The sequence below is a fragment of the Plecotus auritus genome, assembly GCF_963455305.1.
Source record: "Plecotus auritus genome assembly, chromosome: 1".
In the NCBI taxonomy this organism is placed as follows: Eukaryota; Metazoa; Chordata; class Mammalia; order Chiroptera; family Vespertilionidae; genus Plecotus; species Plecotus auritus.
The window spans coordinates 96895275-96918769 of record NC_137770.1 but is presented as its reverse complement, the minus strand read 5'-3'; the positions used below and the strand labels follow the sequence as shown (position 1 = coordinate 96918769).

The 23495-nt window shown below is 41.0% G+C and overlaps 1 pseudogene across 1 annotated transcript; it reads left to right on the top strand.

Moving 5' to 3' along the window:
* The first annotated feature begins 18789 nt into the window (after positions 1-18789).
* On the top strand, positions 18790-22140 carry LOC308240373 (ATP-binding cassette sub-family F member 2-like; annotated as a pseudogene). The gene is made up of 2 exons: positions 18790-18820; positions 20978-22140. The product of its transcript is annotated as an ATP-binding cassette sub-family F member 2-like (transcript).
* The last annotated feature ends 1355 nt before the right edge of the window (positions 22141-23495 follow it).

The following is a 23495-nucleotide window of genomic DNA, read 5'->3' as shown; positions in this document are numbered from 1 at the left end:
TTACTGGTGAAACCTATGTTCCAGAACCCCAATACTATGGGAGGAGAAGAGGGGAACACATTGAATGGAAAAATCTTATAAACCAGACAAATGCCAGGACATGGTACTATTCTGTGTAAGTTCCTGCAACATAATTAGGAGATTGAGTATAAGAGAATTCAGGACTCTTTAATGCACTTAAAATCACTGTCATGAAGCAAGGGATGGCAAATTTACATGTGAAAGGACTGTGAACAGCCTGTAGGAAGAATTGTGAAATTACTATAGTATTTATTATTATAACTTGGTGTCACACTAGTCTCATTTTAGAATGAACTATAAGAATAGATTAAATTAGTGCCATTTTCTTTCCTTGTTAACATCTTTGTCACAAGAGCAAGCTGTCAGAATTTTAGTATCTAAAATAGTCCATGGAATATTCCTCCTGATAGTTGGCCATTTCTAAACTCTGGGCTTTGATTGGTTGTTTTCAACTCTTTCTTTGCATACATGTGGATTGAACACAGGGAAATAATTTTTAAGCAACTAATCGGGTTGCAGACACCCTGATAAAGGTAGGAAAGACAGTATAATGTTACAATTTTAAAACAGCATTTGATCATAAAACATTATCTCCTAAGAAAATGCTTTCAACCACTGCTCAAAAATACTGTTTGACACATGATGTTAGAATCATGACTACTCAGATGTGTATAATCTTAATAGCATCTCTCTGAATTCGTTCACTGTCATAAGATAATGTACAATGAACATTTCTCTGAGGGGTCAGGAATATCATGGTCTAGTCAAACTCAAGATAGGTGATTATCAGAATTCAATAATTTGTTACTTCCTTCATGTATCTTTACCTACTCACTGGTCCCCCAGGCCTCAATTTCTACATTTAACCTGGATGCTATATTAGTCAGGGTTCTCCAGAGAAACAGAACCAATAGTATACAAAAGGATATTTATTATGACAAATGGCTCACCCAACTATGGAAGTTGAGAAGTGCCACAATTTGCCTTCTACAACCTGGGGACTCAGGAATGGTTAGCCAGGTATATGGGCATCCCCTGATCCAGTCAGGTTGACACTTAAAATAAACTGTAACAGGTGCCCTTCTCCACTGTGACCTTCCTCTCCCACAATTCCCCATAATGAGGGTTACTATAAGTCTTGGTTTGCTGGGGACTGTTCCACTTCATGTCTTAGCTTAATTGTCAACAACATCTTCTTTAACTCTCAAAAGCATCCCAATTTGAACAATACATGATACGATCATTCTACCCATAATATTTTCTCAGAGCCATTGTAAGATTTATCACTGTTTATACTATACTAGAGGCCCAGTGCACAAAATCTGTGCACCGGGTTTGGGGTGGGGGGGTCCTCAGCCCGGCCTGTGCCCTCTCGCAGTCTGGGAGCCCTTGAGGGATGTCCACTTCCAGCTTAGGCCAACTCCCCATGGCAGTCGGACATCCCCCTCGCAGTCCAGGACCCCTCACTCCTAACTGCCCACCTGTTTGCTGCTCCTTACTACTCAGCTTGCTGCTCCTTAGTGCTGCCACCGAGGTGGAAGAGGCTCCCGTCACCGTCGCTGAGCTCACCAATGTGAGCCCAGCTTCCAGCTGAGTGGTGCTCCCCCTGTGGGAGTGCACTGACCACCAGGGGCAGCTCCTGCATTGAGCATCTGCCTCCTGGTGGTCAGTGCGCATCATAGTGACCGGTCATTCTGGTCGCTCCACCATAATGGTCACTTAGGCTTTTATTATATAGACTAGAGGCCCAGTGCATGAAATTCATGCACGGGGGGTGGGGAGTGTCCCTCAGACCGGCCTGCATCCTCTCCAATCTGGGACCCTTCAGGAGATGTCCGACTGCCGGTTTAGGCCTGATCCCTGTGGAGGGATGTCCCAGCAGTTGGACATCCCTCTCACAATCTAGGACCGCTGCCTCCTAACCACTCACCTGCCTGCCTGCCTGATTGCCTCCTAACCACTCCCCTGCCGGCCTGATTAACACCAAACTGTTCCCCTGCCGGCCCGATTGACCCCAACTGCCCTCCCCTGATGACCCAATCACCCCCAACTGCCCTCCCCTGCCAGCCTGATCTCCCACAACTGCCCTCTCCTGCCGTGACCCACCTCTTCCCCAGGGACCTGCCTCCTCCACGCAAGGTGGCAGAGATGCCAGGACTGGCCTTCCCTGCACCGTGTGGAGCCATGAGACCCCCAGGCCTCACCACGTGGAGTGGCCACTGGGCCCCACCTCCGCTGTGCATTCGGCCATCTTGTGGCGGCCATCTTGTGGCGGCCATCTTGTGGCGGCCATCTTGTGGCGGCCATCTTGTGGCGGCCATCTTGTGGCGGCCATCTTGTGGCGGCCATCTTGTGGCGGCCATCTTGTGGCGGCCATCTTGTGGCGGCCATCTTGTGGCGGCCATCTTGTGGCAACGTTGTGTGTGAGGACCACCAAGGCTTTTATTATTATGGATTGTACTAACATGGATATATCTTAGCTCCCCTACTAGACTATCACTTGAGGACAGATCTAGCCTCATTCATCTTTTTGGTTACCACAGGGCCTTGAACAGAGAAGGTAATCATAATTTCTCTTTTCATCCAATCAGTTTTAATGAGTGACAGTACTGCATCACATACTACACCAGTTCAGGGTGAGAACTTTCTAATAAACCTTTCTGATACTAAAATTGCTTCCTGTCATATCACCCAGAAGTCCATTCCAAGCAGAGGAAAGAGAAGGCAGGGTGGGCCCTAAGTTACTTGGGAGAAATCCAAGTCAATGTGTTTCCTCTTTGCAAGGCAATGGGGCAGGGAAAACGAGTTCCAGCCCACAAAGAAAGGACTAATAAGCAATAAGCATACCGTTCCATCCTTCCTTTGAGGCCTACCTGCTCTCAAAAAAGGAACTACGTCCTTAACCCACCGGTATTTCCCAGTGTAGCAGTGGCTCACATTATTTATTGCAGCAGAGAGCCCTGGGCTCCTCCGGGAGCCTCAGTCCTCCTTCCACCACCCGGGGCAGTGGCAGGGCACAGGCGGCCTCAGCCACCTTGTGCATGTCATGGTTCCTCTTGATCACAGGGACCTGGTTACAAAGAGCCTCCTGCAGCTCATGCAACAGCTTCTCTGTATCAGCATCTGCTGGTGCTTCTCCCTGTGCTACATCCATGTCAGGAATCATCCACTTCATGGAGAAGCTACCCTGGGCCCTGGTAGAAATGGCCATCCTGGAGGATGGGGACCTGCCCGATCCAGGCTCACAGGTTTTCAGGGCTTGGTGGGAATGGTGGAGGGGGTTGCATTCAGTGGTCGCCTGTTCCCTGCAGAAGCAACATGGTACTTCTCAAACGACTCCCTTTCACAGCTTCCAGAGTCTGTGGCATGAAGGATCTGGCCAGCACTTTGTTTCCTCTTTTCCTCATCATGTTGATGAATTTACTGAGCATGTGTCCAAAGCTGGGGCAGATTTTGTAAGTGGACTCTTCTTGAACTGCTGCTCAAACTTCTCAATCAGCTCTGCCAAGGGCTTGCTCCTTGTCAGTCTGGCAATTCCTGTATTCAAGACCATAATGGCTTCACTTGGTCTGGTTGAGCTCTCGCACAGCCTCCACCCCTGCCAGCTGGCTGCCAAGAGGACCCACCAGAAATGCCCTTCTCTGCTTGGGTGAGTGACACAAGACGGGGAAGGGCTTCCCAGGGTTCTAAATCCACACATCACCACAGTAATCTGGGCGCTAAGAGTCTCTCACCGGTTATGCAACAATAAAGATTTAAAAATATAAAATAAATGTACTTATAAACATATCAATCAATAAATTGAAGTGAAAGAGGAAAAAAAAAAAAAGAGTCTCTCATCCCCAGGCCCAAAGGGAAGAATCAAAAGAAAACACTCACCCTCCTTTTATCCGTCACAGTATGGCGCAACCCTCAGTGGCAGTGCTCATTCAATATTTTGTAAATTCATGTAAACATGGAGTGCTAAGTCACTTCAGTGCCTAAACTACCACCATCATCATTTTTTAAAAATTCGTAGTAGAACTATAGTGTCTAGGAGAAGATAGTGTCACTTCATTCCAAAAAAATTGAGCCCCACTTGAAATATCTTGGACAGCAAGTGATGGGGCTGCTGTGTAGAATTTTCAACACGCACCTTACAGAGAACACCCAGCTGAGGGGGCTAGTGCACCTGGAATGCAGCCAGCTCCATTAGTCATTCAGTGTACTGTTTGGGTGAGTGGAGACCTCCTACAATTCTATAAACTTCAGGCCCCAGAGGCTAATACAGGTTTTATTGGGCCTGAAGTTTATATAATTGGGGGGAAGGTGCTCTCAGGGGGAAAAGATATGTAAAATTATGAATATAAAATTAGATATGAAAGTGAATATTTAGAATAAGAAGTCAAATAAAATTTAAAATAAGCTACCAAAGCATCATAAATCCATAAGAATAACATAACATTTCTATTGCCTAACTGCCTGACATAACTCTTTAATACTTTTCTTCTACTTTTTGGCAGAATTCTTACGTGGTTCTTTGGCATGTGTATATCCAGTTTTCCCAACATCATTTGTTGAAGAGGCTGTTCTTTTTCCATTGAATGGCCTTGGTGCCCTTGTTGAAATTCAATTCACTATACACAAAGGTTTATTTTGGGGTTCTCAGTGCTAATTCCATTAGTCTATCTCCTTATCTCAGTATCACATTGTTTAAGTTACTGTAGCTTTGTATTAAGTTTTGAAATTAGGAAATGAGTCTTCTAACTTTGTTCTTTTTCACAATTATTTTGGCTATTCAGGGTCCTCTGAAAGTTCATGTTTTTCATTTCAAATTTCAAATCAAGACTATAGTGGCTACAATAATTTAACTATACACAAAAGTTATTGAAAACCACAATAATGAATGCTGCTGAATCTAAATAATATGCATTTCAAATTAGCTTCCCCTTAGTTATATCCAAGAATTGATCAAGGTGATAATGATGCTACCCTATCTGAAGGGAAATATGAGTGATGAGAAGTTGAATTGGAAAGGGATAGACAACAGTGGTTATAATATTTTCTTTTAGCAAGTTTTAAAAAGATATGTGCACATATGAACACATTTCTAGGGCTCCATGTGAGCAAGATACCCTGAAATTTAGCTTCACTCTGGCTCTTGTCCTTATGCCTCTACAGAAACAGGAAAAATTATTTAAAGCAGAAAAAACTAGAATAGAGAAGACTTTATGGGGACATAGAACAACCCTCAAATACCATCATATAGAAGTTGGGTTAGGATTTAGCTGTGTGGGACTATGCTGAAGATATCAAATGTATTTGTTTTAATCTATAAAAGCAGCTTTATGGAGGTAAGAAATAAACTCAATCCATCATCCAAATATATCAACTGCACAATCTTGAATAGCCAGATATACAGACAAAGCTTTTGGCTCCTCAGTTTAGAAGATTATGAGTGAGAAAGCCACCTTTTCCCATCTTTTTCCTTGTCTGTCTCCCCTGACTGTTCTTAAGTTTCCCCAGAATCTAGCTCAGCATCTAGCCTACACTGACTGTATATAAGAGGTACAGATACATGTTTTTCAAATCAGTCAATTAATCAATAAAGGTTTAGATTATGAATCTACAACTATTGTTTAGCAATTGCTGTACACAAAGCATTATGTGGGAAAACTTATCTCATTCATTAGGCATCACATCCCATTTTAAGAAAATAAGAATTATAGTACAGGGAGACTATGATAGCTAATTCAATAAAATTAAATGGCTCTAAGTGAAATGATAGACTATTAGAAGTTGCTTGACTACCAATTTTGGCCAATGTCACATTTGCTTAAGTTTGTCTAAAGCCTGCAGAATGCAGATGCTCCATGGCTTTTTTATTTATTTATTTTTTAATTTCTTTTTTTCATTTATTTTTATTTTTTTAGTATTTTTTATTGTTTAAAGTATTACATATATTAGTGCATATATTTCCATTTCGCCCTGCCACTGACCTTCCCCCAGCCTCCCCTACTCCCTGTCGCAGGCCCTCATCCCACGCCCCAATGTCTTGTGTCCATTGGTGTGCTTATATGCATACATACAATGCCTTTGGTTGATATATTTCCCTCCCTCCCCAACACTCCCCAGCCTTCCCGCTGTAATTTGACAATCTGTTCAGTGCTTTACTGCCTCTGTATCTATCTTTTCATTCATCAGGTTATAATGTTCTTTATTTTCCATAAATGAGTGAGATCATGTGGTATTTTTCTTTCATTGCCTGGCTTATTTCACTTAACATAATTCTCTCCAGGTCCATCCATGTTGTTGCAAATGGTATGAATTCCTTCTTTTTTTATAGCAGCGTAGTATTCCATTGTGTAGATGTACCATAGTTTTCTAATCCACTCATCTGCTGATGGGCATTTAGGCTGTTTCCAAACCTTAGCTATGGTGAATTGTGCTGCTATGAACATAGGGGTGCATACATTCTTTCTGATTGGTGTTTCTAATTCCTTAGGATGTATTCCTAGATGTGGGATTACTGGGTCAAATGGGAGCTCCATTTTCAGTTTTTTGAGGAAACTCCATGCTGTTCTCCACAGTGGCTGCACCAGTCTGCATTCCCACCAGCAGTGCACGAGGGTTCCTTTTTCTCCGCATCCTCGCCAGCACTTGTTTGTTGATTTGTTGATGATAGCCATTCTGACAGGTGTGAGATGGTACCGCATTGTCATTTTGATTTGCATCTCTGGGATAATTAGTGACTTTGAGCATGTTTTCATATGTCTCTTGGCCTTCCTTCTGTCTTCTTTAAAAAAGATTCTATTTAAGTCCATTGCCCATTTTTTTATTGGATCATTTATCTTCCTTTTATTAAGTTGTATAAGTTCCCTGTAGATGTTGGAGATTAAACCTTTATCAGTGATAACATTTGCAAATATGTTCTCCCATACAGTGGGGTTTCTTGTTGTTTTGTTGATGGTTTCTTTTGCTGTGCAAAAGCTTTTTATTTTGATGTAGTCTCATTTGTTTATTTTCTCTTTAGCTACCATTGCCCTAGCAGTGGTATTGGTGAAGAAATTGCTTTGGCATATGTCTGAGATTTCTCTGCCTGTGGATTCCTCTAACATTTTTATGGTTTCCTGTCTTATGTTTAAGTCCTGTATCCATTTTGAGTTTATTTTTGTGTATGGTGTAAGCTGGTGGTCTACTTTCATTTTTTTTGCATGTATCTGTCCAATTTTCCCAACACCATTTATTTATTTTTTTTTTTAATTTCTTTATTGATTAAGGTATCACATATTTGTCCTCATCCCCCCATTCCCATCCCAAACCCCTCCCCACGCATGCCCCCATCCCCCTGTTGTCTGTGACCACTGGTTAGGCTTATATGCATGCATACGAGTCCTTTGGTTGATCTCTCCCCCTTACCCCCACCCTCCCCTACCTTCCCTCTGAGGTTTTTTTTTTTTTTTTTTTTTTTTTTTTTTTTTTTTTCAAATTTTTATTAAGGTATTATATGTGTACATATCTTACCATTGCCCCCCACCCCCACCCCACTCCCATACATGCCCTCACCCCCCAATGTTTTGCATCCGTTGGTTACTCTTATATACATGCATATAAGTCCTTCAGTTGATCTCTTATTTCCCCCACCTCTCCCTAACCTTACCACTGTAATTTGACAGTCTGATTGATGCTTTACTGCCTCTGTAACTATCTTTTTGTTCATCAGTTTATAATGTTTTTCATTATCCCCAAATGAGTGGGATCATGTGGTATTTTTCTTTCATTGACTGGCTTATTTCACTTAGCATAATGTTCTCTAATTCCATCCAAGTGCCTACAAATGGTAGTAATTCCTTCTTTTTTACGGCAGCGTAGTATTCCATTGTGTAGATGTACCATAGTTTTCTGATCCAGTCATCTGCTGATGGGCACCTAGGCTGTTTCCAAATCTTAGCTATTGTAAATTGTGCTGCTATGAACATAGGGGTGCATATATCCTTTCTGATTGGTGTTTCTGGTTTCTTAGGATATATTCCTAGGAGTGGGATTACTGGGTCAAATGGGAGTTCCATTTTCAGTTTTTTGAGGAAACTCCATACTGTTCTCCACAGTGGCTGCACCAGTCTGCATTCCCACCAGCAGTGCACGAGGGTTCCTTTTTCTCCGCATCCTCGCCAACACTTGTCGTTTGTTGATTTGTTGATGATAGCCATTCTGACAGGTGTGAGATGGTATCGCATTGTTGTTTTGATTTGCATCTCTCGGATAATTAGTGACTTTGAGCATGTTTTCATGTGTCTCTTGGCCTTCCTTCTGTCTTCTTTCGAAAAGCTTCTATTTAGGTCCGTTGCCCATTTTTTTATTGGATCATTTATCTTCCTTTTATTAAGTTGTATAAGCTGCCTGTAGATGTTGGAAATTAAACCTTTATCAGTGATACCATTTGCAAATATGTTCTCCCATACAGTGGGGTTTCTTGTTGTTTTGTTGATGGTTTCTTTTGCTGTGCAAAAGCTTTTTATTTTGATGTAGTCCCATTTGTTTATTTTCTGTTTGGCTTCCATTGCCCTAGGGGCAGTATCACTGAAAAAGTTCTTTTGGCAAATGTCTGAGATTTTGCTGCCTGTGGATGCCTCTAGTATTTTTATGGTTTCCCGTCTTATATTTAAGTCCTGTACCCATTTTGAGTTTATTTTTGTGTATGGTGTAAGTTGGTGATCTAGTTTCATTTTTTTGCATGTATCTGTCCAATTTTCCCAACACCATTTATTAAAGAGACTGTCTTGACTCCATTGTATGCTCATGCCTCCTTTGTCAAATATTAAGTGCGCATATTGGTTTGGGTCGATATCTGGATTCTCTATTCTGTTCCATTGATCTATATGTCTGTTCTTGTGCCAGTACCAGGCTGTTTTGATGACAGTGGCTTTGTAATACAGCTTGAAATCTGGTATTGAGATCCCTCCTACTTTATTCTTCTTTCTCAGGATTGCTGTGGCTATTCGGGGTCTTTTTTTATTCCAGATGAATTTTTGGAGAGTTCTTTCTAGGTCTGTGAAATATGCCGTTGGTATTTTAATGGGGAGTGCATTGAATCTATAGATTGCTTTGGGTAGTATGGACATTTTAATGATGTTGATTCTACCAATCCATGAACATGGTATGTTCTTCCATCTGTTTACATCTTCCTCTATCTCTTTTTTCAGTGTCCTGTAGTTTTCCGCATATAGGTCTTTTACCTCCTTGGTTAGGTTTATTCCTAAGTATCTTAATTTTTTTGGTGCGATGGAAAATGGGATTGCTTTTTTAGTCTCTCTTTCTGTAAGTTCATTGTTGGTGTATAGAAATGCCATAGATTTCTTGGTGTTAATTTTGTATCCTGCTACATTGCCGAATTCATTTATTAAGTCTGTTAGTTTTTTGATGGAGTCTTTCGGGTTTTTTATGTACAATATCATGTCATCTGCAAATAAGGACAGCTTTACTTCTTCTTTTCCAATTTGGATGCCTTTTATTTCTTCTTCTTGTCTAATTGCAGTGGCTAATACTTCCAGTACTATGTCAAACAGGAGTGGTGAGAGTGGGCATCCCTGTCTTGTTCCTGTTCTTAGGGGAAATGGTTTTAGTTTTTGCCCATTGAGTATGATGTTAGCTGTGGGTTTATCATATATAGCTTTTATGATGTTGAGGTATGATCCTTCTATTCCCACCTTGTTGAGAGTTTTTATCAAGAAAGGGCCAACACCATTTATTGAAGAGACTATCTTGACTCCATTCTATGTTCATGCCTCCTTTGTCAAATATTAATTGAGCATAGTGGTTTGGGTTCATATCTGGATTCTCTATTCTATTCCATTGGTCTCTATGTCTGTTCTTGTGCCAGTACCAGGCTGTTTTGAGAACAGTGGCTTTGTAATACAGCTTGAAACCTGGTATTGAGATCCCACCTACTTTGTTCTTCTTTCTCAGGATTGCTGTAGCTATTCGGGGTCTTTTTTTATTCCAGATGAATTTTTGGAGAGTTCTTTCTAGGTCTGTGAAATATGCCATTGGTATTTTAATGGGGATTGTATTGAATCTATAGATTGCTTTGGGTAGTATGGACATTTTAATGATGTTGATTCTCCCAATCCATGAACATGGTATGTTCTTCCATCTGTTTACGTCTTCCTCTATCTCTTTTTTCAGTATCCTGTAGTTTCCGCATATAGGTCTTTTACCTCCTTAGTTAAGTTTATTCCTAGGTATGTTAATTTTTTTGGTGTGATGGTAAATGGGATTGCTTTTATAGTCTCTCTTTCTGTAAGTTCACTATTGGGGTATAGAAATGCCATAGATTTCTTGGCGTTAATTTTGTATCCTGCTACATTGCCGAATTCACTTATTAAGTCTATTAGTTTTTTTATGGAGTCTTTCAGGATTTTTATGTACAATATCATGTCATCTGCAAATAAGGACAGCTTTACTTCTTCTTTTCCTATTTGGATGCCTTTTATTTCTTCTTCTTGTCTAATCGCAATGGCTAATACTTCCAGTACTATGTCGAACAGAAGTGGTGAGAGTGGGCATCCCTGTCTTGTTCCTGTTCTTAGGGGAAATGGCTTTAGTTTTTGCCCATTCAGTATGATGTTGGCTGTGGGTTTATCATATATGGCTTTTATTATGTTGAAGTATGATCCTTCTATTCCCACCTTGTTGAGAGTTTTTATCAAGAAAGGATGTTGGATTTTGTCAAATGCTTTTTCTGCATCAATTGATATGACTATGTGATTTTTTTCTCTCAATTTGTTTATGCGATGTATCACGTTTATTGACTTGTGGATATTGTACCATCCTTGCATTCCTGGGATAAATCCTACTTGGTCATGGTGTATGATCTTTCTGATGTACTGCTGGATCTGATTTGCTAGAATTTTGTTGAGGATTTTGGCACATATGTTCATGAGGGATATTGACCTGTAATTCTCTTTCATTGTGTTGTCTTTATCTGGTTTTGGTATTAGGGTGATGCTGGCTTCATAGAAGGAGCTTGGAAGTGTTCCTTCCTCTTGAATTTTTTGGAATAGTCTGAGGAGGATAGGTTTTAGTTCTTCCTTGAATGTTTGGTAAAACTCCCCTGTGAAGCCATCTGGCTCTAGGCTTGTTTTTTGCTGGAGGCTTTTTGATGATTGCTTCAATTTCTTCCATAGTTATTGGCCTATTGAGATGTTTAGATTCTTCCTGATTGAATTTTGGAAGGTTATATTTTTCTAGGAATGTGTCCATTCCCTCCAGGTTGTCCAGTTTGTTGGAATAGAGTTGTTCATAGTATTTTTTAACAATCCTTTGTGTTTCGGTGGGGTCTATACTTATTTCACCTCTTTCATTTCTGATTTTGTTTATTTGGTTCCTCTCTCTTTGCTTCTTGGTGAGCCTGGATAGAGGTTCATCAATCTGGTTTATCCTTTCAAAGAACAAGCTCTTGGTTTTGTTGTTCTTTTGTATTGTTTTTTTGGTCTCAATGTTGTTTATCTCCACTCTGATCTTTATTATTTCCTTCCTTCTGCTTACACTGGGCTTTTCTTGTTGCTCTCTTTCTAACCCTTTGAGTTGCAGTGTTAGGTAATTTATTACCATTGTTTCTTGTTTTTTGCAGTAGGCTTGTAGCGCTATGAACTTCCCTCTCAAGACTGCTTTCACTGTGTCCCATTGATTTTGGATTGTTGTGTTTTCATTGTCATTTGTTGCCATGATGTTTTTTATTTCTTCTTTGATCTCTCTGGTAACCCAGTCATTGTTTGATAGCATGCTGTTTAGTCTCCATGTGTTTGATTTTTTTGGATTGTTTTTATTGTAGTTGATTTCCAGTTTTATGCCACTGTGGTCTGAGAAGATGCTTGATATGATTTCTATCTTCTTGAATTTGAAGAGACTTTGCCTATGACCCAACATATGGTCTATCTTTGAAAATGACCCATGTGCACTTGAGAAGAATGTATATTCTGTGGCTTTGGGGTGAAATGTTCTGAAGATGTCAATTAATTCCATCTGGTCTAGTGAGTCATTTAGGACTGATGTTTCTTTGCTGATTTTTTGTTTAGAGGATTTGTCCAATGGTGATAGTGGGGTATTAAAGTCTCCTACTATGATTGTATTGCTGTCAATATCTCCCTTGATATCCTCCAGAAGTTTTTTTATGTATTTGGGTGCTCCTGTATTGGGTGCGTATATGTTTACTAGAGTTATTTCTTCTTGTTGGATTGCCCCCTTTAGTATTATGAGGTGGCCTTCCTTATCTCTTGTTATGTCCTTCACTTTGAGATCTAATTTTTCAGATATAAGTTTTGCTACTCCAGCTTTTTTTTCATTTCCATTTGCCTGGAAAACTTTTTTCCATCCCTTCACCCTCAGTCTGTGTGCGTCTTTTATTCTGAGGTGGGTTTCTTGTAGATAGCAGATATATGGGTCCTGTTTTCTTATCCAATATGTTACCCTATGTCTTTTGATTGGGGCATTTAATCCATTTACATTTAAAGTTATTATTGATAGGTACTTATTTGTCACCATTTTTACTCTTTACCCCTGTGTTCCTTCTTTGCTTCCCATTTCTTTTTTTTACAGCAGACCCTTCAGCATTTCTTGCATTGCTGGTTTGGTGGTAATAAATTCCCTTAGTCCTTTTTTGTCTGTGAAGCTCCTGATTTCACCTTCAATTTTGATTGATAGCCTTGCTGGGTACAGTATTCTTGGATTCAGACCCTTCTTTTGCATGTCTTTGTATATTTCATTCCATTCCTTTCTGGCCTGATGAGTTTCTGTTGAGAAATCAGTTACTAGTCTGATGGGGGTTCCTTTGTATGTAACTTTCTGTCTCTCTCTGGCCTCTTTTAAGATTCTTACTTTGTCGTTGGTGTTTGCCACTTTAATTATAATGTGCCTTGGCGTCGGTCCTTTGAGGTTCATTTTGCTTGGGACTCTGTGAGCTTCTTGGATTTGTGTGGGGTTTTTTCTTCCCTATATCAGGGAAGTTTTCTGTCATTATTTCTTTAAACAGGTTTTCAATTCCTTGCTATTCTTCCTCTCCTTCTGAAACCCCTATTATGAGGATGTTGTTTTGTTTCGTGTTGTCCCAAAGTTCCCTTAGGCTCTCCTCCAGCTTTTTAATTTTTTTTTTTTTCTAGAAGCTGCTCTACTTGGGTATTTTTTCCCATCTTGTCTTCTAGCTCACTGATGCAGTCCTCTGCTTCTTCTAGTCTACTCTTTATGCTTTCTATTGAGTTCTTCATAGCAGCAATGTCATTTTACATTTCTTCTTGGTTTTCTTCATTTCCTCTTGGTTCTTACTCATATTGTCGAATTTGTCTTCCATTCTTTTCAGCCACGTTATGACCATTTCTCTGAATTCTTTCTCTGACAGGTTTCTTGCCTCCATTTCGTTTACTTCCTTTTCTGGTGATGCCTGCTTTTCTTTCATATGTGGGCTGTGTCTTTGTCTCTCCATGGTCTCTCTTCTCCGGGTGTCTGGTTATGTAGTTCTCTCTCTCCTACGTTGATTTAAAGGCACAAAATATAACACAACCAGGTACAATGCACAAGGCACTAAACAGAAATGTATTCATGATATTAATAACTCCAAATAAAGGTGACCACCAGAGAAAGGCAAATTAGAGGATAGGAGAGAAAGAAGAGAGAAAAAAAAAAGAAAGAAGTGCCAACATGAAATTGGGAAAAGGAAAAAAAAAGTAAGAGAGAAAAGAAAGAGAATAAGAAAGAAGAGGGGAACAAACTATATATATAGGGAGAAAACTCCAATAGAACAGCCACTAATCCCAACAAATGCCAGCAACAAGTACCTGGAGATGAATACAAACTACAAACAACAACTAATATAAAGCTAGGTGAGGGAAAACAGAAGCAAAACACAAACAAAAACAAAACGAAACAAAAAAAAAAAGAATAAGTGGAACAATCTCACAAAAAAGCATAAAAAATCTATATAATCAACAATCAAGCAAACAACAACAAAAGGACAGAGAGAAAAACAATTTTTTGGATAGTGAAGACAGAGAAGAGAGAGGTGTGTATGGACTTGGAGCAGGGGATTGGAAATTAGATATATAAGTAGGGTGAAATTTTAGCAGGGGATAAAAAGAAAGAATAGGGAAAATCTAAAGCAGGAAAAGGGTAAGAGAAACAGGACAACAAAAGGGGAAAGTCAGGAAGAGAGTGATGGCATAAAGGTAAAGTTGAGATAGAGTAAAATGATGCTAAAGGAAAGATGAAAATAGAATATAGAACACTAATCCCAAAGTAAGATAAAGAGAAAATAAAATGACACTTTTTTTAAAAAAAATGGTAAAATAGTAGTAGTAATAATACTGCTTGAAAATAAAAATGTAATAATTAAAAAGGTAAACTCAAGTTAGGAAAAAAGAAAAAAATTAGTTTCTTAAGTAAAAGATGAAAAAAATAAAAAATAAAAAATGTGCAGTAGTAAAGGTCATTCACTTCCTCTACTGTTCTGTTTGGCACACCTGTTTCCTAGTCAGGACAGTATTGCAGTTCCCTGCGTTCCACTGCTCCTCAGTGTTGTAAGCCAGTCCTGATTTTTAAGCAGGCAGTGTGTCTTAATTTTGTGTATTCCTTTATTTGTGTTTACACAAGAGTCAATTTGTGATTCAACCCCTGGGTGGCAGTGTTTCTGGATTGACCTCCGGTCTATAGGTCCTCTCTAGCCAGTGCTTAGATCCTGCTTTCCCTGTGGCTCTCAATACCATTTTGTGGGAGTGGGTTGCCCCAGAGCTGGTTCTCTGATGGTTATTCCCCGCTCTGATCTCCATGTTCCAGAAAAACAACTTTCCCCTGCAGTCTCTTAGGGTGTCCCCAATTGGGTGATCCTATGTACTGGGCTTAGTAATCAGAACCAAGGATTTAAAGAGGAAAAAGAAAATTAAAAGCCAATGTAAGTGTGCGAACTCCAGGGCTGTACACAAGTCTGTGCAGTCGTTTTTCCCCCCTTGGGTCTAATCAGCTGGCACACTTTTAAAATTTTAGGCTGTCCTTTTGCGTCAGGTCAAAATGGGTTGCTTTTTAGAGTTCCCTTCTGTTAGCAGCTCTGAGGACCCCCTTCCACATTCACAGATCACACCAGCCCCAACAGCCACGGATTTTTCTAAGCGCAGACTTCCCCTGGTCCTCCAGCTCCCGCAGTGCGCGCATTTCTCTCTCCTGCCAGGACCAGAGACCCCACCTTATCCCAGGCGAAATCTGACCTTTCCGTGGAGGAGTGTGGAGCTCCTCTGAATCCGTGTGTTTGCGCCAATTGGGGACTGGTGTTCTGGGGTTCACAGCTGTTCGGTGGGTGCTGTAGTTATAGATTTTCAAGCTTCCAATAACATCCACTTTCCCCTTCAAGATGGCGCAGTCTCCGCGTCCGAGCCGGTGGCTCTGGGAGGGAATCCAGCAGCAGTGAGGGCTGCCAGGTCAGGGGACCCCCATCCAGCAGTTTCCCACCTTCTCCTGGAGTATAGCTGTCCCTCAACTCACCAACAAACACTCCCCGTGCGACCCTCAGCTGTTCTTTCTATGTGCTCCAGGACGAGGCTCGGGACACATCTGTCTGTTCTGCTGCCATTTTTTCGATCCCCCCATGGCTTTTTTATTTAAAAAAGAATCATATATATAAAAGAGCCAGTGGCCATTGCATCTGAAACAACTGAACAGATGACCGAACAGGCTGAGTGGGGCAACAAGGTTGGCAGATGGGTTAGTGAGGGACAACCAAATGACTGAACACCAGGCTGCATGGGACAACCAGGCCGGCAGGGGCATTAGTGAGGGATGACCAAACAACTGAGCAGCAGGCTGCGTGGGGCAACCAGGCTGGCATGGGGGTAAGTGAGGAACAACCAAATGACTGAGCAGCAGGCTATGTGGGCCAACCAGTTCAGTGGGGGCGGGGGAGGGGCGGGGCAGGTTGGGGGTGACCAGGCTGGCAGGGAGGGGGGCAGTTGAGGGCAACCAGTTTGGCAGGGGGGGGCAGTTGGGGCAACCAGGCTGGCAGGGGGGGCAGTTAGGGGTGATCAGGTTGTCAGGCAGAGGCAGTTAGGGGTGATCAGGCTGGCAGGGGGCCCAGTTAGGGGCAATCAGGAAGTCAGGCAGGTGAGTAGTTAGGAGCCAGCAGTCCTGGGTTGTGAGAGGGATATCTGGCTGCTGGTTTAGGCCCGATTCCCCAGGATTGGGCCTAAACCTGCAGTTGGACATCCCCCGAGGGGTTCCAGATTGGAGAGGGTGCAGGCTGGGCTGAGGGGACCTCCCCCGTGCACGAATTTCGTGCACTGGGACTCTAGTTCCTTCAATAAAAACTTGTGAGCCCACTGCATGGCAGCACTGCACTGTGCCTTAGAAATACACTAAGACTGACATATCCCTTACATGTGAAGTCTCAGGGAACTAGTTACAGCCAATCACAAGGTGGAACGGGGATTCAGCTGCACCACTGAGCAGCTAATGTTCTTTTACTCTTAAGGGTATTCTGACCCCAATTTCCAATGGCAGGGGTTCGCTACCAACAATGACATCTACCTGATATAACATCAGATGCCAGAGATTAAGAACTCAGTCCCAACACACGCTCAGCTTCAAATGCCAGTGGCAAGTCCAGTTGTCATCTAGGTTTCAGAACCAAAGGCTATTGATTGGAGGTTCAATGACCCCCTCCTTGGGTCTGTTATGTTTTAAAAAGACAAAAAAAGGAAGTTATCACTGGAGTTTAGAACAAGGTGCCCTCAGTGAGAGTGGTCTGGCCGGGATGTTGCCTGCAGGCCTTGGTAAAACACCCTCCTTTCTAACTCTCAAGTTTGAGCCTATAATTTAACCTCTCTGTGCCTCGGCTTCTTTATCTGCATAGTGGGAAGGAAGCAAGATAATATTTGTACTCTATATTACTATATGTCACCTTCTGTTCCTACTTTAATTATACTAATTTGGTGCTGTGAGAGGTAACTTAGTTAAATCATTTGATCCACCTGGTTCAGTACCAGGCACTTTGTAAACCTCAATAAACTCTCAAAAGAATATCTTTCAGATTTTACTGCCATTTTCATATGGTTCTATAAGCTCATAATGTCACTTTTTCTAAGATGAGTTTTAAAAGACCACTATTATTACCTTAAATATTGAGTGCCTATTACTACATCATAAAGTGGGTAAGAGCATCTAAGTACACTGTATGACAACATTCAGCATTTAATCCAAAAGGGCAATCCTAGACCCTCTTGCAATTTTTTCCATATAGTAATTTGTTATTAGGTTCATCTGGAGGTACCATTTGTGAGACCTCACACAACCAAACCATTAATCAGAATTAATCACAGAAGTAAGATAAAAGCCCATGGCAGGCCCTGGGCCAGAGCAGCCTGCTACACAATCAGAATGCATTAAATCACAGACACTGCAATTTCTTGTAAAGGCTGCAGGGGAGGGGAGAGAAAATAAGCAAACATATTTTAAAGATCATAGACAATATGCTCTTTAAATGAACCTAACTTAATGCCTCTTGCAAGGTCAGACCAAGGGTGAAGAAATGAGAATTGGCCAAACACTAGAGCAATTTCCAGCTAAATAAAAAGCCAGATATTCTTTTCTTCACTGACAACAGAAAATATACTGAGAGACAAGAAGGGTTGAGCATTGATGCCAAAAATGTACTTTCTATTCTTTGAGACATCTAACATCTCTTCTTTTATCCATTTTCTATTTTTCCTCATATTGCCATTCTCTGTTTTTGTCAATGACCTTACTTCAATCCAACTCAGCCTCTGTCTAATGGCCTGAAGAGGACTTCTTCACATGATGGAAAGCTTTAGATTTAAGATCCCCTCCTTCATTAGAGGGAAAAGTGAACAGCCTCTATGTGCTGGGTGTTAATGAATGTGAAGAAAGATTTTTTTGTATGTGTTTTACACATTATGTTCTTGACTCCTAGAGGTGCTACAATAAATTGCTGCGCTTCATTTACAAGGAGCCATAACAGAAGCAAAATGAGAATCTGGCGACAAATTGCTTCTCAGTCACCCTGGGTCAGGCTGTTGGGGCTAATGAGAAGAGGGGCTCTAATTTTAAACTCCTCCTCAACCAAGCCATTCCTGCATTAATGTTCGCTGTTGTAAATTGTAAAGTCAAATGAAGGAGCACTGTTGAAAATTAACCAGTATTTTTATCCTTTGAGTACCCAAAAGAGCATATTTTGGCTTCTGTAGCTGGTGGTTAGCAAAAGCTGCTCAGCTTACACCAGGAGTGCCAGCCTCCTTCATGGATCCCTCCCTCCTCCACACAACACCACTAGCCTTATTCCTTCCCTTTTTACACCCAAGCCTTCCTTCCACCTTCACAAAGAAAAATCCACCAGCAGAAGTAAATAGTATAGGTTTTCAACAAGATTATAACGTGGCCTGTAGCAGCAGTGTTTGAAACCAGCCTTTTGTGGGTCCATTTAGCAAGATACTATATCCAGACATTAGAAGTCAGAGAATTATACTATCCATTTTGTCCTGCTGCATGCTTAATGATCTGTAATTGTGTATATGGAAGAAGAGCCAGTGAATCACTGACCGTGTGATGGCGGGAGGCGCTTTGTCGCTGGAGGCCTAAAGCAGGATTTGAACAAATAATGAGAAACCAATGCAGCACCTGCCTCACACAAAATGCTTTCCTAATCCCACATCTTGCCATTTTATAAAAACAAACAGCAGGCAAAAAGAGGCGAGAATAAAGGAAGATGCTTTATTAAAATATGCAGGATTTTGATCCCACATGGATGTCCAGGCAACGATTCAAAATTCAGGTTTGTTTTTGGGGTTTTGTTCATTACGTGTTTTAAGTGAATATTAATGAAACAAAGTTCCCCTTATGTGTAAAGTGTCTGTCCGGGGGCATTCTTTCATAAAATCACTACATAAAATACAAATTAACCACACTACCCTAGTCTAATCATTGTAATCAGTTATGTTTTCATGTGTACATTACTGATATATAAGGCTGTTGTAGTTCTTGTGTGTGGTTTAATTGCTTGTTTTTGCATATCTTGTATGATTGATGATGTTCTAGAAATCTTTTCCCCTAAAGGAGACTTTGTAAATTACTTTGTTTAGATGCTAATGATTGTATTTCATTAGTGGCCCTCTCATCCAGAATCATCTTTAAATGAATGAATATGCCATAATTAAAAATCTGAATTATGAATTACTTTGAAAGGAGACAACATTGTCCCGATTTCCCACTGCGACACAGTGTTATTTCAATTATGTAAATATGTTTAATCATTCCCCTTTTGTTTTTCTAATTATTTAATATTAATGTTGCTTTACCCCTTTATTGCTACAAGAAGGGATATGGCATCTTAAATGAGAGTACTTAGACAAGTGATACACAGATGACTAGATTAAAGCAGACATTTATCAGAATGCATAACCCATTTCAAAAACAAACATGCTATTAACATTCATACTAATATAGCAATACTGGCTATAATTGCACTTCATGAATGTTTTGTCTGTACAAATCTAATGTATTCACAATGAATAATTTCCAATTATTGTATTTTTCTTATAGGAAGTTCCAAACCCCTGGTGAAACTTTCAAATATCTTGAGGTGTACATCTGAACCAACCATAGGACCACCATTTTTTCCACAGTAGGAAATTTTCAGCTGTTCAAGTATTACTAGATGTGACATATTCAAATTTCACCTAACCAACTTTGTGCCTTCAAAAAATGTTTGCCAAAAAAGAATGTGCTTTTAAGTCCCCCCCACACACCCTTTAAACCCCTTCCCTGAAGTAAGAGTAATATCAGGAAATCTCCTCTCACTCAACAGCTCTCACATAAGCCTTCAAGAAGCTACCCACAAGAGAAGCATGAACCCAGCTGCTGAGAATTCCAGAGGGGTCACTGTGTATGACAGTCAACTTTATTGTTAATCCTCACCTGAGGATATTCTTCCATTGATTTCTAGAGAGAGTGGAAGGGAGAGGGAGAGACAGAGAGAGAGAGAGAAACATCTATGTGAGAGAGACACATTGATTGGTTGCCTCTCACATGGGCCCCAACCAGGGCTGGAGATCAAGCCTGCAACTGAGGTGCATGGGTGCATGGCCTTGACTGAAATCAAACTTGGGACCCTTTAGTCTGCAGGCGGATGCTCTGTCCACTGAGAAATCTGGCTAGGGCTATGACAATCAACCTTGTACATTCACACTTCAGGTATCTTTTTCAAACCAACTGCAGAAGTCTGATTTGTACTTGGAAAACATTCCACTAACTTCAATTTATACATTTCTATTTTAATGCAGTTAGACTACATAGGAGTATGTTCCTCTATCATTTTGCAATTTAAATACTTTCAGTGTTATTGCTAACTAACTCTTAACATATAAGAGCCTTAATTATGTTGGTTTAATATTTTGTACTTAAATATTGTTATTTGTAAACTAACAGTGGGAAGTGTTGTAACTTTCCCATGTTTCTTATTTTAATGTTACAATAAAATATCTTATTGTTGTTCTTTGATTTTTTGAGTATTCATTTTATTAAGATATAATTTATATAAAGATCCACCATTTAAATAGTGCAATTCATCATTTTTAGTATAGTCACAAGCCTGTGCAATCATCACCACTATCTAATTCTAAAACCTTTCATTACCCCAAAAAGAAGCCCCATATCCATTAGGAGTCACTTCTCACTCCCTCTTCCACTTTCTCTAAAAATCATAATATACATCTTCTGTCTCTATAGATTTGCTTTTACTGAACATTTTATATAAATAAAATCATACATTTTGTGGTCTTTGTGTCTGGCTTCTTTCATTAAGCATAATGTTTTCAAGGTTCATCTATGGTGTAGCATGTACCAGTACTTCATTTCCTTTTATGGTACAATAATATTCCAATATATGGCTATAACACATTTGTTTATTTATTAGTTAAAAAACATTTGTGAGACTTCAGTGGAGGCTGGAGGATGAGGGTTGCCCTAGCCAGAGCTCCCTTCATTCGACCCTTCATGCTGCTCCTGGACGAGCCCACCACCCACCTGGACCTCAATGCTTGTGTGTGGTTGGAAGAGGAACTAAAGACTTTTAAGCGCATCCTGGTCCTTGTCTCCCACTCCCAGGACTTTCTGAATGGTGTCTGTACCAACATCATTCACATGCACAACAAGAAACTGAAGTATTATATGGGTAATTATGACCAGTATGTGAAGACACGGCTGGAGCTGGAGGAGAACCAGATGAAGACGTTCCACTGGGGGCAAGATCAGATTGCGCACATGAAGAACTACATTACTAGGTTTGGTCATGGCAGCGCTAAGCTGGCACGGCAGGCCCAGAACGAGGATAAGACGCTATAGAAAATGATGGCATCAGGACTGACAGAGAGGGTCGTGAGCGACAAGACATTGTCATTTTATTTTCCACCATGTGGCAAGATCCCTCCACCCATCATTATGGTGCAGAATGTGAGCTTCAAGTATACAAAAGACGGGCCTTGCATCTACAACAATCTAGAATTTAATATCTACCTTGACACACGATTGGCTCTGGTAGGGCCCAATGGAGCAGGGAAGTCAACTTTTTTGAAGCTGCTAACTGGAGAGCTATTACCCACAGACGGGATGATCCGAAAACATTCTCATGTCAAGATAGGGCGATACCATCAGCATTTACAAGAGCAGCTGGACTTGGACTTCTCCCCTTTGGAGTACATGATGAAGTGCTATCCAGAGATCAAGGAGAAGGAAGAAATGAGGAAGATCATTGGGCGATATGGTCTCACTGGGAAATAGCAGGTGAGCCCGATCCAGAACCTGTCTGATGGGCAGAAGTGCCGGGTGTGTCTGGCCTGGCTGGCCTGGCAGAACCCCCACATGCTCTTCTTGGACGAGCCCACCAATCACCTGGATATTGAGACCATTGATGCCCTGGCTGATGCCATCAATGAGTTTGAGGGTGGTATGATGCTGGTCAGCCATGATTTCAGACTTATTCAGCAGGTAGCACAAGAAATTTGGGTCTGTGAGTAGCAGACAATCACCAAGTGGCCTGGAGACATCCTGGCCTATAAGGAGCACCTCAAGTCCAAGCTGGTGGGCGAAGAGCCCTAGCTTAGCAGGAGGGCCCACAATGTGTGAGCCCTACCCTGGCCAGATGGGCCAGGCCCCTGGGGCCACACTCCTGCATTGCTGCAATACCACTCCCCAGTTCCTCCCCTGCCCCCACCTGCCTTAGCTACACTCTGTGATCCTATCTACAGTTGGACAGTACCTGTCTGTTTTCTGTCCTTCCCATTATTTTTATCCATGTCTGGACTCAGCCAGCTGTTCCTGCCAGCCCCTTGCTGGTTGCTGACCCTGAGTGATGCAGCCAGAGGCACCTGAGGGTTAGCCCAAGGGCCCACACCCGGGTTGGCTTGTGAAGGAGCTTAGGATCCTGGTTTTCTGGGTTTTGGTGATGTTGGAAAAATAAAACTCAGCCCACTGCCCCGGTTCCTTTCTGCTTCTGGCTTGGAGCTCTGGGTCAGGGCCTTATTCCTGATCAGTTTTTAAATAATTATTTAAAAGTGTAACTTTTAGACCTGCGTGACATCTACATATTTTAAATATGTTATTGACTTATTAACTTTTTATTAATTATATTAGTAATATTAATATTATTATTAAAATATTGATCTCTCTCCACATATTAAAAGAGTGAGCAATCTTTAAAGAATTCCTTTTAAATCACTATTTTTTTCTAATTTGAGCCCTTAACTCTAGCAACCATGGAGACAAAGATAGGGTTTAATATTGTATCTGGGTATAACTTGCACACAAACACAAATTACTATGCTTTGTTTTGGACTTCACCTACAAAATGCTTATGATGTTTAATCTCATACACAGAAAAATTAAGTGATATTTATTTACAAATTATAAAGAAAATTGTGTAGTCTGGCTGGTGTTGCTCAGTGGTTGAGTGTCAACCTATGAACCAGAAGATCACAGTGTGATTCCTGGTCAGGGCACTTGCCTGGATTGCGGGCTCAATCCCCAGTAGGGGGCATGCAGAAGGCAGCCGATCAATGTTCTGCTCACACATCAATGTATCTCACTGTCTCTCCCTCTCCCTCCCCCTCTGAAATCATATATATACATTTATACACATACATATATAAATATACATATATATAAAAGAAAATTGTGTGAATTATTTTCCACTTAATTTAACACATTGTTTTTCTCTTCTTTTCCTCATTGAGAAAAAAAATTATCATACTCAGAGAACTAATGATTTTTCCCTAATTAAGGGAAACCTTTCTATTAAGAATACGTGTCATGCCGAAACCGGTTTGGCTCAGTGGATAGAGCGTCGGCCTGCGGACTGAAGGGTCCCGGGTTCGATTCCGGCCAAGGGCATGTACCTTGGTTGCGGGCACAACCCCAGTGGGAGGTGTGCAGGAGGCAGCTGATCGATGTTTCTC